At 28.0% G+C, this 9,912-nt stretch overlaps 1 non-coding gene across 1 annotated transcript; it reads left to right on the top strand.

Annotated features, from left to right (window-relative positions):
* Positions 1 to 3,369: 3,369 nt before the first annotated feature.
* Positions 3,370 to 3,465, top strand: TRNAY-GUA. The gene is made up of 2 exons: positions 3,370 to 3,406; positions 3,430 to 3,465. It is a non-coding gene; the product is annotated as a tRNA-Tyr (tRNA).
* The last annotated feature ends 6,447 nt before the right edge of the window (positions 3,466 to 9,912 follow it).

Here is a 9,912-nt window from a genome sequence, read left to right on the forward strand (position 1 = left end):
TTTTTTTTTCTCAAATGTTCCCACTTAAATATTTTTCCTACTCAAATATAATATTCTCATACCTAACACCTGAATATTATTTTCCCACACACTTTATTCCTACAAACTTATTCTCATTAATTTTATCAAAAAAATTTTGGATAGCTAACAATAATTACACAAGGCACAAACAAATTTGTTTATTTAATTTATAATTTTTGTATGATTAGTTAGGTGAAAATAGCTTATTAAACCTTTAATGTTTTATTTTTAGAATAATATATTTTGTTAAAAATTACATAGTTCTAATAACGTCTTAAAAAAAAACTTTAAAAAATCTCTATTTTTAAAATTTCGTATATCTAATAACACAACTGAGAAACACTTATTCATAAAAATAACTTTTTACAAATTTTTATTTGCAAGATAATTAAACTAATTACATTGTGTGCTTTACGTCTTAAGGCACTCGCTAAAAAAATTTTAAAAAAGTTATTTTACTAATTTCACTTTTTAAGGTTATTTGTTGTGGAAAATTTTTTCAAAAGGAAAAACGATTGAGAAACTAAGGACCAATTTAACATCATTGTACTTTTAAAAATTTTATTGTAGAATTACAGTGACTAGAAACATATAGGTGTTTAGTATATATATATTTTTTCAGGGTCACTATGAATACTGTAAGCAGAAATTTACGAGTTTGTAAGCTCTTACATAGAATTATTGTGGAGATATACAGTGACTAAAATAGACATACTTTAACACGCATATTTATAGTTAGGATTGCATGATAATAAAATCACCAAAAAAAAGCTACAATAATGAAATAAATACTAAATTTCTTGTTTATTGTTGTTATTTTTAAATATTTTGATAACTAATAAAAATATTTGAGTAAATTTAGTAGTATAATTATTAAAGATTTTCAATTTTTAAATAAATATTCAAAAAATAACTTTTTTTTAATTTGGCATGGAAAAAAATGGGCAAATTAGAAAGTAAGTTTTATTTGTTAAAATTATTTTAATAAATTTAGACAATTAGAACAAAAATTGCTTCTTAAATACTGCTCTAGGAAGTAATTTTAAGAAGTTAATAGACAAAACAAAACTTATCAATAACTCTTACATGTTGAACTTCTTAAGAAAAAGTGGGGGAACTAAAATCAATCCCTAAAAGCATTGCTAAACCGATCCCAAATACTTTCTTACCTTCTACTAGTACTGTAGTACATGAACATTATTGACGGTGAAAATTCATCAACAAAGAATTAACGAATTTTGAGATAAATATATGTGATTCGCAGCGATATAAATACAGAAGAACGGAGTTAAATGCAACAAAAATAAGAACACGTGAAGATTTATAGTAGTTCACTCTCGATTTAAGAGCTACATCCACTATGGGGAGGAGGACAAAATTTCACTAATTTGAGAAGAGATTACACGTTTTTTCCTCAGTGTGAGATTTCATAGAATTTCTAGTATATAATCTCCTATTTCTAGCTTAAGTCACCGCTCATAAACCTTCCTTATTTGAATGATATTTCCCTTATCTTTTCTCAAAAGATAGAGATTACAATCAATTAGTGCAGTTTTGATATTTAAATTTCATATTTAAAATATAAATCTTGTCTTCTTGAGCAAATCTCACGGATTCATTATCTTTCCATAACCTCGACTTCGTAATAGCCTCGATTTTGTAAGAGTCGGGCGAAGCTTCTTCGCCTTAGGTGTAGCATGAAGCCTCGTCTCTGTGAATACCTCTTAGAGCCTTGCAAAACCTCGACTCTTTAAACACTTGGTCTTACGAAGCCTCGACTCTTTAAACACTTTCTTGATCTTGAAAAGTCTCGACTCCGTAAGGATTGGACGAAGCCTCTTCTCCTTAGGCACAACCTGAAGCCTCATCCCTTTGAACATTCTTAAAGCTTCTTGAAGGGTCAACTTTATGTCGTTATTGTTTAATGTTGATGACATGGCACCGGGGATGAGTTGTCATTGTACTCTTAATGGGCTTATTAATGACATTAGACCTTCTTAATAGGTATTTGTTTTTACCCTACAACATTTGCCTTCCAGATCGAGGCATTCTTATGGATTACTTCGAGCTTTCACCAGAAATGATCTTTTCTTGACTCCTCCTTAAGGTTTATTACTCGCGAATAGGTATTTGTTTTTACCCTACAACATTTGCCTTCCAGATCGAGGCATTCTTATGGATTACTTCGAGCTTTGACCAGAAATGATCTTTTCTTGACTCCTCCTTAAGGTTTATTACTCGCGAAGAATTCTATCCTTAAGCAATGACGTTTCTGTCTATGAAGATTAAATTCGCCAGCATACATCATTATATGAACAACATTAATAGCATAGTAAATACATATCAATACGATTGAAAATGAAGATCTTGCCGCCTGAGAAAAGCTGTTTGTGGGATTAGGACTCTGGCATCTATGATGGGATTGCAGTCCTTACCATATCCTTTTAATCATGTTGATCTTCACTAAAATGTTGGTGAACTTGGACACTTGTATTGTATGCACAAAAATAAACTGAAGACTTTCTCTAATAGTCCCTGTACAAATAGACTATTGATAGTCTCTTATTTTTTAATCGTTAAATATGTATCAAAAATTATCTGCATATTTTTTCAATCTAATGTGATTTTAATAAGACTGAAGACTTTCTCTAATAGTCCCTGTACAAATAGACTATTGATAGTCTCTTATTTTTTAATCGTTAAATCTGTATCAAAAATTATCTGCATATTTTTTCAATCTAATGTGATTTTAATAAACTCCAACGGTAACAAATCTTTTTCTTTTCTTAAAAAAAGTAAGTTAATCTCATAAATAGTTTTTTCTCAATATCACTTCAGTTTCTAACTTTTAAAACGTCTCACAGTCAGTCTTTGAAATTTTATTATTTTTCAGTTCCGGTTCTTTCATTAGTCATGTGTTAAATATTTGATGAAATCTGTATAAATTAAAGATCAAAATTATAAATATCTAACATTTAGGGGCTAAAATAATAAAAAAAACAAAAGTTAATCTCACAAATAATTTTTAATTTTAAACAGTTTCCAACTTTGATCCTTAATTTATTCAGATTTCATTAAATATTTAACACTTAGTTAATGAAATGATCAAAAACTGAAACAAAATAATAAATCCTCAAGGACTAATAGTAAAATATTTTAAAAGTTAAGGACTAAAGTGATAATGAATGTAAATTTTAGAAACTATTTCCGGGATTAACCCAAAAAGAATAAAAAACTTGAAAAGCTTTTTAATTTGATTAGGATAAGTCTGGTTGATAACTTCTCCCGTCCTTAATCCAATCTTGATAAATATATTTATTAATATTCTGTTTTGAAAATATCACCAAGCCGACCTTAGCTCAGTTGGTAGAGCGGAGGACTGTAGTGGGTGCAAAAAACCTGATGGCTATCCTTAGGTCGCTGGTTCGAATCCGGCAGGTCGGATTTTTTAAATTAATTTTTTCACGAGTCTTCTTTAAAATCTGTAATAAGTCTAAAATTAATTTATTCATTTCGTGATATGAAAGATAGAGAAGTGCCCATTAATGTGTCGCAATTTTCTTTCCCCATTCCATTTGGAATTTGGTAATATCAGGTAAACATATATGTAAAAATAGTCAAAGGATCAATATCCTTTTCTTAACAAAAAAAAAATTTATAGTTTTGTTGTACTATAATTCATTTCTAAGTCATTATTTCTCGTTTATTTCACCGATTTGAGTTTAAAATTTGAGTTTTGTTATAGTAAAAAGCTTTCAAAAAACGGTCACATTTAACTTTTTTGCTACAGTAAAAAACTCTCACATAAAGCCACATCTCAACTCAAATTAAAAACTCGAATCAACGAACTAAACGGATTAGTGGAACAATTAAAACCCCAATTGCTCAAAATACAAGTTGTGTCTGGCTGTTTTTGTAGTCAATTAGATTTCCAACTAATTTTACATTTTATGCAGTCTTAACTCAACAACTACGGGTACATAAACGATTATTAACAAAATGTCATTCCCTTATCTTAGTGGATATTTAATTGATGGATTCAGAATTATTTTCGATTTACGTGTATTTTTTATGAAAAAAATACTGTAATAAGTCACGAATTATAATCTGAATCATGATACGAATCCACCAACAAAACACTGATGGTTGTAATTTCCTATCTAATAATAATGTAATAATAATAATAACAAATTATAATTATCATTACTATTAGTGATAGTAGTATTTGTTTTTAATTTAACTAGCGGAAACAATATCGTGCTACCAAAAAGGAAATGAAAGGGTAGCAAAAACAAGAAGAACCATCGAACACAAGCCAACCCGCACCACCAAATAGGTTGGGGAGCACAGGAGCCATTTTTTGTGTTTGGCACGGTCCATTACTTTGTTGATGTCACGCTGTGATGTCCTTCAAATTCCCCAACTGACTTGTCTCATGTTGTGCATGCGTCAGTAAATCGCGTTGAATCAATATACGGAGACTTGTAAATAGTAAGACACGTCATGAGTAGATATGAGGTTGTGCTAAACGTGACACGTCATGAAATCTACCGTGAGCAACGCCTTCTATCCCAGCTTGTGAATTGGTCCTCATGACACATGGTACCTTCCTAATGGACGATCGGCTCAATATGTCGTCACTATTATTGACATCACAAAGTACGAGAATAATACCATAAGAGCTAAGAATATGGTTGGTAGGAAGGAAAAAAATATGATAGAAAATAAATATAGAAGTGATAAAAAAAAGTAATGATAAAAAGAAAATTAATTTTTTTATGTTATTTGGTACGAGAAGATGAAAAGAAAATGAGTTTACTTGCACTTGTTTAGTATTAGAAGTTAAATTAAGAAGAAAGAGAAAATTTTACTCATAAATTACTTTTATACTCTTAAATTTTTTGCTTGGATGTTGATGGAGAAAATGATAATTTAGTAACTTTGCTCACTTTAATTAGTTGTCCTCATTTTTCATTCCATTTTCCACCCGCTTGTGGAAAGAAGAAAAATGGTGAGACTCACATGTATTATTTTTCACTCCATTTTCTCTTCCTTTCTCTTTTCTCTGCCACTAAACAACCTACATTTTCATTTTTTTCTCCCAAAATCTCTCCACCTTCTTCCTTCCTTTCACTTTTCTTTCCTACCAAACATAGTGTAACGCTCAGTATTAATAGAATGCAAGTGGACTTTTGGTTTTAAGATTTAAAATTATGATTCATAATTATTTTTAATTTATATGTATTTTTTATGAGAAAAAATAATGTAACGAATCACAAAGTATGATTCAAATCATGACATGAATATACTAACTAAACGCACTTTAAGTTTCACAGTATGAAACTCATAAATAAAATTCATCTTCTATTAATAGTGGTGCTTGAGAGCATCTTTAAGAGAACTTTTTAATTTTTAACTAAATTCTAAATAAAATGGTTAAAAGGTGATTTTATTTAGTAACTTTTTAATGAGTCATTCAAACCATATTCTCTATTTTAATTAAATATAAATTATTTTAATATTTATTAAATTAAAAATATAAATAATTTTATTAAATTTAAAAAAACATTTATATTTATTATGATTTAAAAGAATAAAATAATATAAAAAATTAAATCACTAGCATCTTCTTACTAACTAAATTAATCAGTGTAAAATATATTTTTTAAAATAGTCAATCATCTAGTTAATTATTTGAGCTTAAAAAAACTAAATTCTAACTAAATTATTAATTATTTTAATTAAAAATATAAAATAACTAATAATTGAGTTGTTCTAACACCAGGAGTGCTCCTAATCGTTTTTCTATCCATGTATCCATGACACCAATTTTGCACCGACGGAAAATTGTAAAACCTAGCTGTCATCCGTATCTTTATGTAATTGTAACCCCCTGTGGGCTCCACACACACCATGACATCAAACCATAATTGAAGTGGTCCATGCTTACTCGTGTGCACGTTTCTCCACGTGGCATAATATCAAATGTGAAAAATCAGTTTCGTTAAGATAATGATCGGTGGTGTCAATTCAATCATAGGGAGTGGGACTTGGATCTCTGTCTAATTTTCCCTGTCTCAATCCGTATTCCTGATTAGTTTGTATATTTAAGCCTTATTTAATTTAATTTATTGATTCTAATTTTTAATTCGAGATATAATTTTATATGAGAGTTTTTAATTGTAATAGAAAAAAATAAAAGTAATTTTTTATGAGGGTTTTTAACTATAATAAAATTAGAATTAAAAAGTCAAATTAGTAAAATAAACGAGGCCTTCGTCATCGTTCATTTTACCGATTTAAATTTTTAATTTTAAGTTTTTACAATTAAAAACTCTCAAAAAATACCACATTTAAATTTTTTACTATAATTAAAATTTTTTAAAAAATATCACATTTTGTAATATTACATTTTGCTATGTGGTAATATTACATTTTGTTATATATGTAGGGTCCTTTTGTATTTTATAATGATATAGTCATTATTTTATTTATATTAAATTTTACTATTACTGTAATATTTCAAAAATTTTGTTATATATGTAGGGTCCTTTAATTTTGCTATGTGGGTAAAGAGCCACAGTCAAGAATCATGATGTTTTGAACAACATTAAAGTTGTTAATGCCAAATATGAGGACGTTTCTACCAACATGCCGTATATGTAATTAAATAAACTATTCCATTTTATCTTACGTGTCATGTGATATATACTAAATATTTGTGGCTATATGAATGCATGGCTATAACTAATTAAAGTTGGATTAAAAGCCAAAATAGGTCCAAATTATTGCTTGTGGAAAATGAGGTTGATTTGAAATCTTAACGTAACCAATAAATTAATGTGGTGGGTGTGATGTAGAAAGGAACCAATTTGATATTTAATTTGTGCATTATAGGCATCTGCCTTATTATAAGTTTTGAACTTTTGATAATAATGATTACAGCCGACAAAAGAATTAGGGCATCCTATGCAAGCTGAGAAAAGTTTGCAATACCATTGCAATTGTTTTGATTCTCGTCAGTATATTGTATAAGGTTAATTAAAATTTGTATTTGAATTGTTTTTTTTTTTTTTTTTTTTTTTTTTTTTTTTTTTTTTTTTGGTCGGATCTTTACATTTGTAATTTCTCTTTTTTATTGTAATAATTTTCGAGTTAAGAATCTAGTATAGAATAATCTTTCTAGTGTGTGTCAACTTAGTTAAGATGTATTAATAAGACTTTATATTAGTTATCTTCTTTAACGTCTCACCCTTTATAAAAAAATAAAAAATGATAAAAAAACTTGTAATATTCTTGAAATGAATATTAGAGAGATTTTTTAGGTGGTATAAAAAATATTCTTTCCAACGGTGGTTGATCTATATCTCTTTATGATATAACTCTGACATAGTTTGATGGTCAGAATTGCACAACTAAAACAGTAGAATTCTCTCTCTCTCTCTCTCTCTCTCTCTCTCTCTCTATATATATATATATATGTAATGCAGTATCTTTTATATGGATTTAGGTTGGGTCATGAGTCATGACCGCTATTTCATATAGTTTTATATGACGATGGTGCGCTAATATAAGGCGAGGCCATAGTCGATGGAATAAAGTGTACGTAATGCGTCCAATTCTACGTCTGATGATATTATCTTTTGTTTTGTTGTTGTATTTTCTTTTAATGAATAATGCTAGGGACATAACTTAAATTTTAATTTTTGTCTGAAGATATTTAAAATATTATCACGTTAATTAATAAAAGTGATTACATCTATCAATAAAAAAATAATAACTCATACCATATCTATTGGTACACAAAAATTGAGATTGAGTTAGTGTCCCTAACATTACTCTTTTTTTTATTATTATTTTTTTGCTTTAGCATTTGGAGGTGGGAGATTATATTAACCCTAGTGATCACAATTCTTTTAGGGATGTATATGACCTCATATAATTAATTCTAATTATCATTAATTATGTTTTCTACGTACGTATTCTCATTGATATTGAAACAAAATACAGAACTTTGAATTTTGAGACGAAGTAAAAAAAAGTCAATCTTCGAATTCATGATTCGCATGAATTCTGGTGTGCAAATTATAAGATTCTTCCGTGTTGTTGAAACTTCTTTTTTCTCTCTCTCTGTGTTTTTTTTTTTTTTAATTTTATTTTTAGAATTCCATAATTGGGCAGGAAAGAAAAACCCTTCACGTAAGACAAAATTCTAACTGTCAAATAACATTATAACCATATTAAATTAAGAATAGCTTAACAGAATTTGATGAAAGTCTAATGATTATAATTGTGCTTCTCACCCTACCAATTACAATGCCTTTAATGTAAAATTTTACGGGAGAAGTATCTTATTGATACTATTTAGTATTTACACACATCTCAGAACTATCATCTTACATTAAAATTGTTTCAAAATAATAAAATTAAAAAACTGATAAATTCTTAACACCGAAAGAATCAAACTGTTAGTCCAATATATTTTTGGTATCCTATTCAAGAGTTAAAAAAATTAAAATAAAAAGAAAGTTTTCAAGCTAGCTAGTAACCTAGTACAAGAGGGTAATAAAATGCATTGCTTCAAATTCTGTCAAAATGATTTTTTATTTTTTTTTCCTTCTTGCTAAGCAATATTTGTGGCACTCTCTGGCTTTGCATATAAAATTAGATCTAAGTCTTTTATCTAACTTTTAATATCTCAATTGATATCTAACTAATTATATCACATCACATCATTTTATAATAAGTATAAAAGAATTAATTAAAAAGCAGTTTACATGACATGACATGATGTGATTGATTAGACACTAATTGAGACATTAAAATTAGACAGAAAATCTAATTTCTATAAAATTTGCTGATTATTTATGTGATCGGTTGATATAAATGGTACCTTTCATTAGATGATAATAGCTTAGGGCTTGATATAGTGTTCAACAAAGCATTAAGACATAGAATTCTCATATAATGATGATCATCATCATTTATACCTTGCTAAAAATGTAACTACTTGCATATGCAGCATTTGCGTAAATATTCATGGAATCATATAGCATTTCTCCAACAATACTACATAGGTTTTGGCCATATTGAAAACTCAACACCATAATAGAAAAAAAAAAAAAAAAAAAGCTTTTGCTCTTCCATCATTTTCCTTTTATCTAATTAGCAATAGTCCCTTGGAGTGGAAATTACCCAAGGAATGTCATGCATTCCCCTCTCATAAAAAGATGATTGAATATGGGACAAATTGGACAATACCATACATAATTTATAGTTGAGTTGCAGAAAAGAAAACTTGTAACAATCCCACCTGTACTTCCACCATTTACAATTTATTGGACACTATTATTGATTCCTTTACTCCTAAAAAATATGACAAAAAAATGATTACTTTCACCTTTCTTTCATACTAAAGTGTTGCATATTGCAACGTGTGAAAGTGTCATCATGAGAAGGAGTAGCTGGGAATAAATTTTTTTTTTTTTTTAAGAAATCTACACTAGAGTATAAAAAGTTATTATGAAACGTTATTGTTTAGTTCGTTGATTCGAGTTTTTAATTTGAGTTGAGATATGATTTTATGTGAGAGTTTTTTATTGTAGTAAAAAAAATTAAATGTGACTGTTTTTTAAAACTTTTTATTATAACAAAACTCAAATTCTAAATTTAAATTGGTGAAATTAACGAAGTAGTTAATAAAAAATGACCTAAAGGTATTACAAAAAATTTGTTTTTTCTTTTATTGTATACATTTTAATGTGATTTTGATGATGTTTTCAGAATCACACAACATGAATGAAAGATATATACTATACTGCCAACAAAAAAAAAAAAAACTACAAGTTATTATGTTGGTATAGCGTTGTTTCAAAAAAATAATAATATATA

Source organism: Morus notabilis, unplaced genomic scaffold, assembly GCF_000414095.1.
Source record: "Morus notabilis unplaced genomic scaffold, ASM41409v2 Scaffold1695, whole genome shotgun sequence".
NCBI classification, from domain to species: Eukaryota; Viridiplantae; Streptophyta; class Magnoliopsida; order Rosales; family Moraceae; genus Morus; species Morus notabilis.